Genomic DNA, 15,343 nt, shown 5'->3' with positions numbered 1-15,343 from the left:
CAGAACTAAGTCAGTACATTTACAGTACTGGCCATTTCTGCTTTGGATCATCAACTTGTAATATTAGTCCAATTTTTCTCTCTCCTCCAGCATATTTTGACAGAGCCACGGAGTCATACAGCATGCAAACAGGCTTATCCAAGCTCATCCCATTTGACAACATTTGGCCTATAACCTTCAGAACCTTTTCTATCAATTCATTTGACCAAAGGCCTTGTAAAAGTTATTATTGTATCTGCCGTAGCCACTTCCACTGGCAGTTCATACCACTTTAAAAACCACCCTGACATGCTGGGTCATTTTCTTTTTTCCTTCACTCTCCACCTTTAATCTTTCTCTCTCGATTTTTCTTCTCTCTCCTCCTCTCTGTACCCCATTCACTCAACAGTTCACAAAAGTCTTTGAACTGTCTTTCACCCTCCTTTGATGCTGCCTGACCTGCTGAGTATTTCCTAGATGTTCTATTTTTTAAGAATATCTGATCTTCAGCACATGCAGTTCTGATTTTTCATTTTATTTTCATCTTCCGCAATTCTGAATCTTAAATCGACTGATAGATATCTAACCTAGAGGAAAATATGGGTGATTATCAGGCATGCATGACTAGCTCAGCAGTACCTTGAGCATATGTTTCCATCTCCCTCTACTTCTAATTTTTGTTATTTTTTGCAGGTATAGATTTCACCTGTGGCGTACACCAATCGGAAAATCTGTGTTATCAAGCAAACAAGATTAGCTAGAAACAAATTAATAAATGTTATGTCTAAGTCATTCAATCTACTTTTTTCACCAAAGTATTAGCTTTATCACGACAGAAAATCTCAATCTTGGAGATGGACTGAACATCCAAGACTAACATCAAACAGTTCCGGGTCAGGTATGACACAAGAAGCTGCACAGTGAAACCCTCTTTGCTGCAGCTATGTACTATGACTCCAGGTGAAACAGAACCACATGGTCCTGGACCTTATTTATGCCAATGGAAATAGAAATACTTAAAAATACAGGGATGGCTCCACTTGTGCCCTCGTTTTCGTTTACATGACTAATGAACTCCAGCTTTCTCAGTTCAATTTCATGCTCTTTCGGGTGATGGGTGGGAGAGGCTCAGACAATCAATGCTGAGACCAAATCAACCATTCCCCCCCCCCCCACCCCCCGAGAGAGCTCGGATGGTCTCTGACCATTTGTGCTCTCAGAAGGCTTTTCTCACTACATCAAAACATCAGAAGCGAAAATAACAGTTGAAATCAATTTCAGCAATTACGTTATGAGAACAAGATACAGAATTATACCCTGATGCACAAACAATGTATTGTCTTCTCAATCATCCATCTATCAAGGTCAACACTCTACCACTGAAGATGTAGAGCACTAGCAGAATTCCAACCTTTCAAATACGCCGCTGAACGAAGGTATCATTCACAGTATCAGGTGTACATAATTTCAGAAGAGGATTTGGTAGTTATCCTTATTAATACATGCTATATCCACTCTTGACTGTCACTGAAACTGATTTCTAGGGAAATAGACTCAAAGGTTTGAGAGAATGGGTTTAAAGTGAATAAGGAGGTGTTCTGAAGGGACCTGAAGGACAACTTCAACATCTTCTGCCTGGGATCACTCACATCTACTGTGATAAATTGCTTTGAGAGGCTGGTCATGGCTAAAATTAACTCCTGCCTAAGCAAGGACCTGGATCCACTGCAATGTACTTACTGGCAGAATAGGTCTGTAGTGCATGTAGTCCCCTCAGTAAAAATCTACAAGCTTCAAAACAGGGAACTTTGAATCTCCCTCTGCATGGGATGCACTGTAGTATAGTGCTTAGTGCATCGCTAACCGTGCCTGTGACCCAGGTTCAATTCCCACCACTGCGTTGAAGGAGTATGTACATTCTCCCCGTGACTATGTGGGTTTGCTCTGGTCACTCTAGTTTCCTCCAACATTGCCAAGATGGATGGGTTAGTAGGTTAATTGATCACATGGGTGGATTTGGATAGCATAGACTTGTTAGGCCTGAAGGGTCTGTTACCTCTTAATTTAAAAAATAAAAAAAAGGAATTTTGAATTTCCCATCAGGAGACCACAATCAGAGTGGATCAGTAATAAAATTTCTTCCCTGCCAACACAGGTTCATGTCAAGGGTGCGTGCATAGCCCGCTGCTCTACGCTCTCTACACTCATGACTGTGATGCTATACACAGATCAAGTACCATCCATGAATTCAGTATTGTGAATGCGGACTTCAGGAAGGGGATGTTGAGAGAACACACAGCAGTCCTTATTGAGGGGTTGGCAGTGGACAGGGTGAGCACCTTCAAGTTCCTGTGCATCAGCATCTCAGTGGATCTATTCTGGGCCCTACATATTGATGCAATCATAAAGAAGGCACACTAGTGACCATACATCATTGGGAGTTTTGGTGGAATTAGTCACCAAAGACTGGAGCAAATTTCTGTGGACATATGGTGGAGAGCATCCGGACTGGTTTTATCACTGCGTGTCCAAAGGTTTCAGTGCACAGGATCGCAAGAGGCCGCAGAGGGTTGTAGACCAAGCCAGCACCAGCACAGCTATACCTGTGATGTTTTGTGACTCCAAAATATAAAAACTAGTTGAAAGGAAAACATGAGAGCCAGGAAAACGAGTCTAACTTTGTCTTTTTTAACTTTAAATAAGGTGTGCACATATCACGAGGTAGTGTCATGATGTATGCAAATCACTTATTTTTACATGTAGCGCACTAGGCTTGCCCACATGTTTGTCTAGGGGAATCGGCTTTCAGCCCCGCCAAATAGGGCATCTAGGTTTGGGTGGATGCTGTGTAATGTATCCCAGTACAAACTCACAACGCAAATATCAGACAGTACACAATAAGCGATTAAATGATTACATTTTATAACTCTTAAGTCCCGATTAAACCTCTCAGGCTGGGGATCGCCCTGCGGGTGATAGGGCATGGTCCTCAATTTCTCAACTTCCAGCATGCCCAGTAACTCATAGATGAGTCTGCTCTTTAAGTCCCATCCCTGGTCACTATGTATCTGTCTGGGAAGGCCATAATGCACAAAATACTTCTCTCATAACACTTTTGCCACCATAGTCACCTTCTGGTCCTTGGTAGGAAAAGCCTGAGCATATCTAGTGTAGTGGTCTGTGATGACTAAGACGTTCGCCGTGTTGCTGGCATCGGGTTCTATGGACAGGAAATCCATACACACCAGGTCCAGGGGCCCTGCACTCTGCAAGTGGGACAAAGGAGCTGCCCACGTAGGCAGTGGCTTCCGATGTATGCAGCGAATGCACGACTTGCAGTACTCTTCAACCTCCAACTTCATTCAGGGCCAGCAAAACCTGTCTTTGAGGAATCCATAGGTCTTTTCCATCCCCAAATGTCTAGAATCATCATGGAGTGATCTCAATGCAATCTTCCAATACTTCTCAGGCAGGACCAGCTGCCAATGCCGAAGTCGGTCTTGGGGTGACGTGACCCGGTATAAAATTTGGTTCTTTAACATCAGCCGAGGCCATTCTCTCAGTAATGGAAGCACTAAAGCATGTTTTGTCTTCTCCGCCTGCACCATATCCCCCTTTACAACCATGTACCATGCCTGGGTCATCTCACTGAGCAACTGCCACTTCCCCAGAAATCAGTTCCAGCAACTGCTTGGTCTTTAGAGTAGTCAGGTTACAGTTGTAAGGGGGTTACAGGGGGGCTACACAGTAAACTGGGGGTATGGCGTCATCAGAAGCCCCCAAATGATCCACTGCTCGATCCGCCCTCTCCTTTTCCTCGGCCCCCACGGGGATAGCAAAATGACACATGGCCTTCACCCTAGGTGCAGGAACGCTCTCCCACTCCTTATCCATGTCCAGTCCCTCCTGCACCCGTTGGGACAAAGCATCTGCTTCAATGTTCAGGCTCCCCGGCCGGTACTTCAGGCTGAAATCATACGACGACAAGGCCGCCAACCACCGATGGCCTGTGGCATCCAGTTTCGCTGAGGTCAGGATGTAAGTGAGTGGGTTGTTATCCATCTTCACCTCAAACTTAGCCCCATAGAGATAGTCACTCAGCTTATCCACCACTGCCCATTTTGAATGCCAGAAATTCCAACTTGTGGGTGGGATAGTTTCTCTCGGAGGGCAACAAACTCCGGCTGATGAATGCCACAGGCCTCAACCCGGTGCCCTGATCCTGATACGGGACGACCCCTAACCCCTGTCAGCTAGCATCGGTGTGTAGTACATACGGCAATCGGGGATTCGCAAATGTCAGCACTGGTGCCTGGGTCAGCAACTCTTTCAGCATTTGAAAAGCCTCCTCACATTTTACATTCCACCTCTGTCCAAAGGGCTTCGACGGATTTAGATATTCTCCAACCTCCCGTCCTCTTTTTCCTTTCCCTTTCTTCCCCAAGGAGGGTAACCACACAGAAGCTGATTCAAGGAGTGACTCACTTTGGCGTAGCGGGTTATTATTGTTACACTCTGATAATAACCACAGAACCCCAAGAACGAGTGCAGAGTGCTCACAGTCTGGGGCCTCGCTCACCGCTTCTAACTTATCCGGGTCTGTAACTACTTCATTCCACGAGATTATGTGTCCGACATAGCTAACAGACGTCTTGCAGAACTGGCACTTGCCCAGGGAAGGTTTTAACCCTTCATTCTTCAGTCAGCCTAGTACCTTCAGTAGTCTCGCTTCAAGTTCTTCCAAGGTGGATCCAAATGCTATCAAGTCATCCAAATATACTAACACTCCGAGCAAATTCATATCCCCCACTGTCCTTTCCATGACCTTCTGGAAGATGGCAGGGGCTCCCAAAATGCCCTGGGGCATCCTTTCGAACTGGAAAAATCCCAGGGGACATATAAATGCCGTCTTCTCTTTATCGGCCTCACTCATCAGGATCTGGTAATACCCACTCCTCAAGTCCAGCATACTAAACTACTTCGCCCCACTCAGACGGGCTAGTGCATCTTCAACCCTCGGGGCCGTATACTGGTCAGGGACGGTGCGCCTGTTCAGAGTCCTATAGTCCACACACATACGTACCTCCCTGTTTCTCTTCCAGGCCACTACTATTGGGGACGCATAGGGGCTTCAGGACTCAGTGATGATCCCAGCTTCCTTCAACTTACATAATTGCTGCCGCACGTCTTCTACGTCTGCAGGAGCCTGTCGCCATGACCTTTCTCTAGATGGGGTGTCCTCAGTCACCCGGATGGTGTGGCGAGTGCTCGCCAAGGGAAAAGACACCTTCCAGCTTCAACATCTTCTCCACCAGCCTCCTTTTCCTACCCGGCAGCACAGGAGAGTCCTCAAAGTTAAAGGCCTCAGCGGTCAACTTTTCCCTTTCCTCCGATAGTTTCTCCCCAGTGGGCCTCATAGGAGCGATAGACATTACCGTCACTGGGAACAAATGCACCGGGGCATCCCTCTCTTAAAGGTGATCTCTCTCTTCGTAGTGTTCCTAACAATCACAGCCATCCTGCTCGCCTATACAACCGAGGGCCTCTGCCATTCGGGCCTCACAAGCACGCCAGCCGGAAATCATGACTCCCACTCGAGGTCTTCCAGAGCATCCACTAAAAGGGCCTTGCCCTCAGGCACTCCAGGAAATCTGGGGGTTCCCTTAACTCTCGCTACTTCCCCAGGCCGTATTACTTTAGGCTTCGACTGGGTGTACCATACAGTCCCTCGTTTAAATTCAGTACCTGGCCCAGTGCAGCCACGCACTTCCTCAAAAGCAGTTCAAAACACTGGATGCACAGACAGGGTTCCCAAAAAGCTCTCTCCCTCCTTTTCCTTGCAGGCCCCCTTGAGCCTCTGTACCAGAAGGGTGTTGGTCCCAACCAGAATTGAAACACCGCCTGTCTCAACCGGATCCAGACAAACCAGCACTAATGTCTCAATAACTTCAGACACTCCCACATTGGCTTCCGAGAACTCCAGTCTCACTGACAAATAACCAATAATCACTAGCACTGATGTCCCAAATCTCCAGTGCACTGAATGGGGTCAAGGGCAAAAGTTTCACATACTGGTTGTTGAACGAATGATACAGTAACGTGACCTGTGACCCAGTGTCAAGGATGGCTTTAGCATAGATTCCCTCTATCCTTAGCCAGTGTCTAATTCCATTTTAATGATTTGCCGTTTATGTCTGGTGTAAGCCATATTACTTGTATCTTGTTAGTTTGCTCATTGTAAACCTAAGGCTACTCAGTCCTGTGTCACTCTCATCATCATCACGTTTTTCATCAATAGCATACAAATCAGAGCCCTTTTTGAAATAGAAGCTTGACATTTTATCTTTTTTCTTCCCTCTGCACTCCATTTATTTTGGTCTGCTTGACATACCTGAAATTTTCCTTGTAAGTGTCCCACTTATGTTACATTATCTGCAAGTTTCACTTTTAACTCCGTACTGGTCTGGTATGTATGATGGCACATAATTTGTGCACAACAGGACACAATCATAACACAATTTGTTCAGCTAGGCTGGTTTCTGTTTAGATGTTGAAATTTTGTTCACACACATTTTCATTCCAGACTGCAACTCAGTTTTATCTCGGTCTTCTGTTTCCATTGATACAGCTATATCAACTGCTCTTTTAAATGTATGTTCTGTTTCAGTTAGGGAACCAGGAAAGAGAGTCTAACATAACTTAACTTCAAAGGGTAGCATGTATCATGTGGTAGCATTATGATGTATACAATCCATTTATTTTTGCATATATCCCATACTGAATTATTTAAATGGACAAGAACACTTAATCAATATATTCACAGTATTATTCAAATACTACTGAAATATTAGATACACAACACAATCCTCACCATCATCAAGGACATCTCCAAAGATGGTCCCACAGGAGAGCAGCATCCATCATTATCTGGACCCTTACCATCTGAGACGTGCTCTCTTCTCAGTACTACCATCATGAAGGAGGTACAGGAGCTTTAAGACTCACACGTAACACTGTAAGAACAACTTCTTCCCCGTCATCAAATTTCAGGAGAGTTGATGAACCTGTAAACACTACATCACTGTTCATCTTTTGCAGTATTTATTTACTTTATTTTTTCTTGCAACTCAGCCATGCCTCCGGCACTGAATCTGGCCCTGTGTCTCATAAGGGTAGGGAACTGAAGAGGATAGCGGCAGTAATAGGGGACACAATAGTTAGGGGGACAGATAGACGATCCTATTAATGCAAAAAATGAAACACGGATGGTAGTTTGTCTCCCAGGTGTTTCTATAAGTGTCCACAATATTCTGAAAAGGGAGAGTGAGCAGCCAGAAGTCATGATACATATTAGAACCATAGAACCATAGAACATTACAGCACAGAAACAGTCTTTTTGGCCCTTCTTGGCTGTGCCGAACCATTTTTCTGCCTAGTCCCACTGACCTGCACCCGGAACATATTCCTCCACACACCTCTCATCCATGTACCTTCCAAGTTTTTCTTAAATATTAAAAGTGAGCCCACATTTACCACTGCACCTGGCAGCTCTTTCCACACTCCCACCACTCTCTGTGTGAAGAATTCCCCCCCCCACCAATGTTCCCTTTAAGCTTTTCCCCCTTCACCCTTAACCCATGTCCTCTGTTTTTTTTTCTCCCCTAGCCTCAGTGGAAAAAGCCTGCTTACAATCACTCTATCTATATCCATCATAATTTTATAACCCTCTATCAAATCTCCCCTCATTCTTCTACGCTCCAGAGAATAAAGTCCTAACCTATTCAACCTTATTGTTATTAACAACATAGGTAGAGAAAGTGAGGAGGTACTGAAAACAGAATTACAGGGAGTTAGGAGGGAAGTTTAGAAACAGGACCTCAAAGGTAGCAATTTCAGGATTGCTGCCTGTGCCATGAGGCAGTGAGGATAGGGATGGAATTAAGTGACAGATAACTGTGGCTGAAGAATTGGAGCTGGGGGCAGGGATTCAGATTTATGGATCATTGGGACCCTTTCTAGGCTAGGTGTGACTGTACAAAAGAGATGAGTTGTATTAGAATCTGAGGGGGACCAAAATCCTTGCTAAAGCTTTTGAAAGTGGTTTAAACTAATATGGCGGGGGATGGGAACTAGTATAACTGAGCAAAAAGGAAAAGCCAACAGGTTTACAAGTAGACGATGGGCGTAATATGAATGTAAGGAAGGATAACACAATAATTGGGTACAAATGCAGATAGTGCAAAAAGATAGATTGTGCCACAGAGGCAAAATTCAAAAGGGCAAGGAATGCAGGACTGAAGATACTGTATTTGAATGGATGTAGTTTTTGGAATAAGGTGGATGAACTTGTGGCACAATAAAAGATTGGCTGGAATGACATTAGGGGCATTACTGAGTCATGACTGAAAGAAGGTAATAGTTGGGAGCTAAATATCACAGATCTACTTTATATAAAAAGGGCAGACAGGAAGGTATGGGTGGTGGTGTGGCTCTGTTGGTAAGCAATACAAATACACCTTTAGAAAGAAGACAAAGGGTCAAAGAATATCGGAATCTTTGTGGGTGGAGTTAAGAAACTGCAAGGGTAAAAAAGTTATTATGGGAATTATATATCGGCCTCTAAATTATAGAAAATATATGAGATTGAGATTACAAAGGGAGCTGGAAAAGGTATGTAATAAGGGTAATGTCACAATTGTAATGGGGGACTTCAATATGCAAGGGGATTGGGAAAAATCATGTTGATATTGAATCACATGAGAGGGAATTTGTTGAATGCCTATGAGATGGCTTTTTAGAACAGTTTATGCTTGAGCCTACTTAAGGAAAAGCTATCTTAGGTTGGGTGTTGTTTAATAATCTAGATTTTATTAATGAGGTTAAGGTAAATGAACCATTAGGAGAAAGTGATTATAAATGATTGAAATCATACTGCAATTTGAGAGGGAGAAGCAAAAGTCATATGTATCAGTTTCACAATGGAACAAAGGGAATTACAGAGGCATGAGTGAGGAGTTTGCACAGGTGGATTGGAGAGGCATACTGGAAGGGATGACAGCACAGCAGAGATAGCTGAAGTTTCTGGGAATAGTTCACATGGTACTGGATAGATATGTCCCACCGAAGAAGAAGTTCTCAAATGGCCAGTATAGGCAACGGTGGCTGATAAGTGAAGTTAAGGACTGCATAAAAGCCAACAGAAGGGCATATAATGTGTCAAAAATGAGTGGGAAGTTGGGAGATTAGGAAGTTTCTAAAATGCAACAGAAGGCAACTAAAAACCCATAAGAAGGGAAGAGGTGAAATATGCGGGCAAACTGGACAATAATATACAGCAGCATATAAAAGTTTTTACAGTTATGTATAGAGTAAAAGGGAAGTGAGAGTTGATATTGGACCACCAGTAAATTATGCTGGTGATGTAGTAATGGGGGACAAACAAATGGCAGATCAACTTAGTAAGTATTTGGCATCAGTCTTCACTGAGGAAAACACGAGCAGTGTGTCGAAGGTCTGTGCATGTCAGGGAGCAGGAGTGACTGCTACTGCTATTACAAAATGAAAATTGCTAGGCAAGCTGAAAGGTCGTAATGTGGATAAGTCATTGGACAAGATGGACTAAATCCCAGATTTCTGAAAAAGGTTGCTGAAGAGATACCAAATGCATTGGTTAAGATCTTTCAAGAATAACTTGATTCTAGCATGTTTCTGAGGATCGCGAAATTGCAAATGTCACTGCACTCTTCAAAAGGGTGTAAGGTAAAAGAAAGGAAATTATAAGCCAGTTAGCCTCACCTCAGTGGTTAGAAAAGTGTTGGAGTTCATTATGAAGGAGGAGGTTTCTGGGTATTTGGAGATTAAGATAAAATAAGTCAAAGTCATTACAGATTCTGTGAAGAGAAATCTTGCCTGACAAATCTGTTAGAGTTCTTCAAACAAGTAGCAAGCAGGGTGGACAAAGGAAAGGCAGTGGATGTCATTTACTTGGATTTTCAGGAGGCATTTAATAAGGTGCCACACAAACTTAACAAGAAAAAATCCTGTGGCCTTGCAGGAAAGATACTGGCATAGATAGAGAAATGGCTGACAGGCAGAAGGCAGTGAGTGGGAATAAAGAATACGAAGATAAGTGGAGAGGTAGGTAGTGCTGAGGAAGCAATGTGATTGCGGAAGGACTTAGACAAATTGGAACAATGGGCAAAAAGATGGCAGATGGAATTCAGTTTTGGGATATGTACAATAATGTATTTTGGTTAAAAGGAAGAAAAGTGCAGACTATTATCTAAACAGGAGAAACTTCAAGCTTCAGAGGTGCAGAATGACTTGTGCAGGAATCCCAGCAGGTTAATTTGCAGGTTGAGTCTGTGGTAAAGCAGGAAAATGCAAAGTTGGCATTGATTTCATGGGCAATAGAATATAAAAGCTGATAATGTTGAGGCTTTAGAAGACACTAGACAGGCTGCACATGGAGTATTGTCAACAGCTTTGGGTCCATATCTCAGAACGGATGTGTTGTCATCGGAGAGTTCCCAGAGGTGGTTCACGAGGATGATTCCAGGAATGAAGGGGTTGACATATGAGAAGTGTTTGGCCACTAGAATTTGGAAGAATGCAGAGGGACTGTCATTGAATCCTACCGAATGTTGAAAGGACTGGATGAGATGGATGTGGAAAGAATGTTTCCTATGGTGAGGGTGTCCAAAACTAGACAGCAGAACCTCAAAAGGAGGAAGGAGGAATTTTTTAGCCAGAGAGTGGTGAATCTGTTGAATGGTCTGCCACAGACTGTGGTGGAGGCCAAGACCGTGGGAATATTTAAAGCAAAAATTGATCAAAGGTTATGGCAAAAAGGCAGGTGTATGGTGTTGAATGGAACCGGAAATCAGCCATGCTAGAATGGCAGAGCAAACTCGATGGGCTGAATGGTCTAATTCTGCTCCTATATCTTATTGTCCTGTAGTCTTGCAGTACTGCCATGTCAAAAAAACAAATCTCACATTTGTCAGTGATAAAAACCTGATTCTGATTCTGATCAGCTGCTTCATGCAGAAGGTGGTTGGTAAATGAGACAAAGTGCTTGAGGAAGTGGTTTAGGATGCAATTGGACATCTACATTGATAAGAAAAGTTTTCACAGGAGATCCCAACCTGGGGTCCACAGACCCTTAGGTTAATTGTAAGGCTCCATGGCATAAAAATATTGGAAACCCCTGGTTTAAAGGGATATGATGCAAATGTGAACAAATGGTAGTAGCTGAGAAGGGCATCTTGGTCAGTATGGAGGAGTTGTGCCTAGGGACCCTTGGCCATGATATGTTCTATTATGAATCTATTAGTCTAAAACTGATGACTTTTCAGGCGCTCTCTATGTGCAATATATAGCTGTCAATCTAGTGACTGCATAGAATAAAATCAGCTGTAAAGCACTTTGAAGAAAAAGGAACAAAGTAACAGGTTTCTTTCTTTATTATTTCACAGCTCTTTGTCCAATTAAATAGCTATTTAAGTAGCATTGACACTTTTTTTTCATAAGAGTGCTGAATTTAATTTAGAAATTCTGAAAGGTTTGGGAACATTTTTACAAATGTTGCACTGGCATTAACTCATCAGGAAGTTGAAAGCATTCCTTCATAATCCTTTCTTTTGAATCCAACTGGTACCAAGTGTTGTCTCCTCAGATTTTCTTTTTTTTTTAAATACTTTATTTTCAAAATTTTCAAAAAAAAACCCAATGAGATCAACAAGAACATATCAGCTCAGACATGTATAAAAAAGAAGTAAGCAAAAAAAAATACATAAAATTAGAGGGATGCCTATTGTACAAAGTACTCAAGAATACTAAACATTAGATCTCAATTGAGGGCTGTGAGAAATCAGCTGGGGGGAAATTGCTCATCCGCCCCCGGCCTTGTCCAGGTAGGCAAGAAATAGATCCCAGATATCTGGAAATTTTTTAATTGAATTGGTTCTCAAGAACCTAAGTTTCTCCATCTGTATGACTGAGATCATATCAGCCATCCATCTCCGAAAAGGAGGGGGAGAAGGTGATTTCTATTCCATCAAGATAAGTCTTTTGGCAACAATCATCCCCAGCATCAGAGACTGTTGTATAGCTGCAGGGAAACAAATAGTAGATTGCGAGCAGCCAAATATAGCGAGACCAGCTTCCAAGGGGAAGGATCTTTTATAGGCCTTTGAGTACCAGTCTCCTCAGATTTTCACTGCTAAGACTAAAATCTATAATTCTGCTGTCAGAATATGAAGTAGAGGACTGCATTAACTTGGCACCATTTACATCCCTTCAATATTCCAAAGGTAATTTCTAACCTCTTAAATTACGCTTAGTTTTGTAATGCTGCAACTGCAGCAGGCGGGATGAGAACAGCAGCACCTCACATGTGAAGCTGAGGGGAGGCCTGATGGAATTTTATAAATTTATGTGAGGCATGGACAGAGTAGACAGTCAGAATTTCTAATTCAAGGTAGAGATGTCAAATATTAGAAGACGTATATTTAAGGTGAAAGTTTAAAGAGGTGCGGTGCAAGATATTTTTTACACACAGAATAAAGTTGCTTAGATCTACTTGCCAAGGTTGGTGGTGGAAGAAGATATGATATTGGTGTAAAAGAAGCTTTTAGATATTCACATAGCTATGCAGAGAATATTGGGGAGTGGGCAGGGGGAGACAATATTCATGCATAGACAGAAGAAATTTAGTTTAATTTGTCCACCGCGGATATTCTCTGTTTGGCACCCCCCGCCCCATTGACAGAAAACATGTACCATCAGGCTCAAATAAAGCTTCTGCCTTAACTAAAGAATGACCCTGTAGTACAAGAAGATGGACTCTCGATCTCACAATCTACCTCCGTATGATCTTGTACCTCTTTGACTGCTACACTCTGCTTTCTCTGTAAAACTTTCTTCTGCATTCTGTTATTGTTTTACCTTGGAGTACCTCAGTGAACTGACGTGATGAAATGATCTGTATGGATGGTATGCGAAACAGAGTTTTTCACTGTACCATGTGACAACAATAAATCAATTTACCAGTCTACAAATATACCCTGTTGATCTTAAATTGTTTGGTGGCCGAGGTACCACTGATGGCACTGGTGGTTCCCTCTCGTGACTTTCCGTACTTTGGTGGTTTGAGGCCATTACTTATCATTTATTCCTTGTTATCCTCAGTGTGAATGGACTATTCTTCTACTTCACAGAAGCTGTCAGCATCAGATAAATTGCTGTTTTTTTTTCTGGAATAACCTAAAGTTCAGACTGTATAATAATGGCAGAATTCCATAACATAGAGGAACTGGATTAGGCTATTTGTCCCATTGAGTCTGCCATTCGATCATAACTGTTTTATTATCACTCTCAACTGCTTCTACCCGTAAACCTTTGACACCCTTACTAATCAAGACCCTGTTAACCTGCTTTAAGTATACACAATGACTTGGCTTCCACAGTCATCTATGGCAGAGAATTCCACAAATTCACCACCCTCTGGCTAAAGATTTCCTATCCTTAAGTTAATTTATGCGCCAGACGGTTTTTGAGCCCTGCATCACTATACTTCATGTCTACCTTATCAAATCTCTCAAAGCAGTTTTTATGTGCTCATCATGGAAAAGATGGGATCAAAATCAGTTGCAATCCACATATTCCAAAATTCAACTACACACACTCATCAAAACTAACAGATGAATAACAGCCAGACTACATGATTCGCCAGAGAGGTTTAGAACCAATACCCAGCAATAAATCACAGAAGAATTGAAGTGAAAAATGGGTTGTTACAGCATTTCATACATATTTTTTTTAACTTTGCCTTGTTGCTTTTGGATCTGTAACTGGAACAATGTGAATGGATTAAATTGCAGTGCAGAACAGGATATAGATCAAACAAGAGAGTGATCAAACCATCTTATAAATTAATGCAGCCACATCAAGCAACGAAAATCCAAATGCAAAAAACAGCATTGAAATTCTCTGTAAAGCTAGCCAATTTTAACAAATTCATCCATGGGCATCTGTTATAAATTAATTCTCCCCAGTGGATGGCAGTTATATTTAAAAAGTAAAGTATTATTGGATTTTTAAACAGAAGCAATGAAGTTTTTTATAAATCATGTATTTAATAGGATTTCAATTATCTGGAGATTCTAGAAAAAAACTGAGATTGTTCTACTTAGAGAGTAGGCTAACGAGAGTTTGATGGAAGTGTTAAAACTGATGAGTGCTTTTGATAGAGTAGATGAAGAGAAACTGTTTCCTTTGGCAAGAAGGTTAGTAATCAGTGGACAGAGATTTAAAATAATTGGCAAAAGCACAGCAGGGGAGATAAGAATTTATGTTCACACACCGGGTTGCTGTGATTTGGAAATCACTGCCTGAAAGTGTAGTGAAAAAGGATTCAATAGCAAATTTTAAAAGGGAACTGGGTGTATACTACAAAGGATACAACAGAACTGTGGAGGAAAGGGTGTCAAGATATGAGTAGTTAGTACTTTTAAAAGAACAGATTTAAATTTAAATTTGCAGAAAGATTGGAGAGATGCTGAGTAGAAATATTGTTTCATCCAAACGGTGTTAGAGACTTGATACTTGAAAGGGTCGAGGTGTTAGACAAGCTATCACATTTGCAAAATACTCAAAAGGCTACTTAAAACACATCAAGCTTAAGACTGAAGACCAAGAAGTGTGGTCTGTCTATTTTGACAACATGAATGTTATGGGTCACATGGACATCTGTGACATAAAACTTCTGTGATCTTCTAACTCTGTGGTTCCGTGAAGCAAGCTGGGTCTTTGAGCTGAGTAAGTTCATGACCGATGGTTGCCTTTGCTGAAGTAGATAACAGAGTTCGTTGGCCTAATATATCAACTACTCAGAAATAAATCCAGTAGATTAAAGACTAAATGAAGCCAGTCAGAAGAATGTTTAATCAGTGGCTAAAGCTCCCTGCCATCCAGATTACTGCAGGTATTAAAAAAGTAGAATCAGAATCAGAGTCAGGTTTATTATCATTGACATACTTCATGAAATTTGTTGTCTTGTAGTAGTGCTAAGCCATAAAAATTAATATAAGCTGAAAAACAAATAAATAGTGAGAAGGATGAATAACCATGCATACAACCAAAGTGGCATTATGGCTCTTTTCTTCAAATTGCATCCAATAAATTAAGTAACTAGCATTCCTGACACAGAAAGCTTCCATCAAAATGGGTTAGGAGTTAGATCATTGAAATTGATATTGAACTTCAGCTTGGCGTTCGGTTCTTTTTGCCCCTCGACTGGTTGTTAGGTACTATGCACACCACCACACCGATGCCAATCATTCCATTCCATCTTATAATCACT

The sequence above is a fragment of the Mobula hypostoma genome, chromosome 5 (genome assembly GCF_963921235.1).
Source record: "Mobula hypostoma chromosome 5, sMobHyp1.1, whole genome shotgun sequence".
In the NCBI taxonomy this organism is placed as follows: Eukaryota; Metazoa; Chordata; class Chondrichthyes; order Myliobatiformes; family Myliobatidae; genus Mobula; species Mobula hypostoma.
This window is presented reverse-complemented; position numbering follows the sequence as displayed.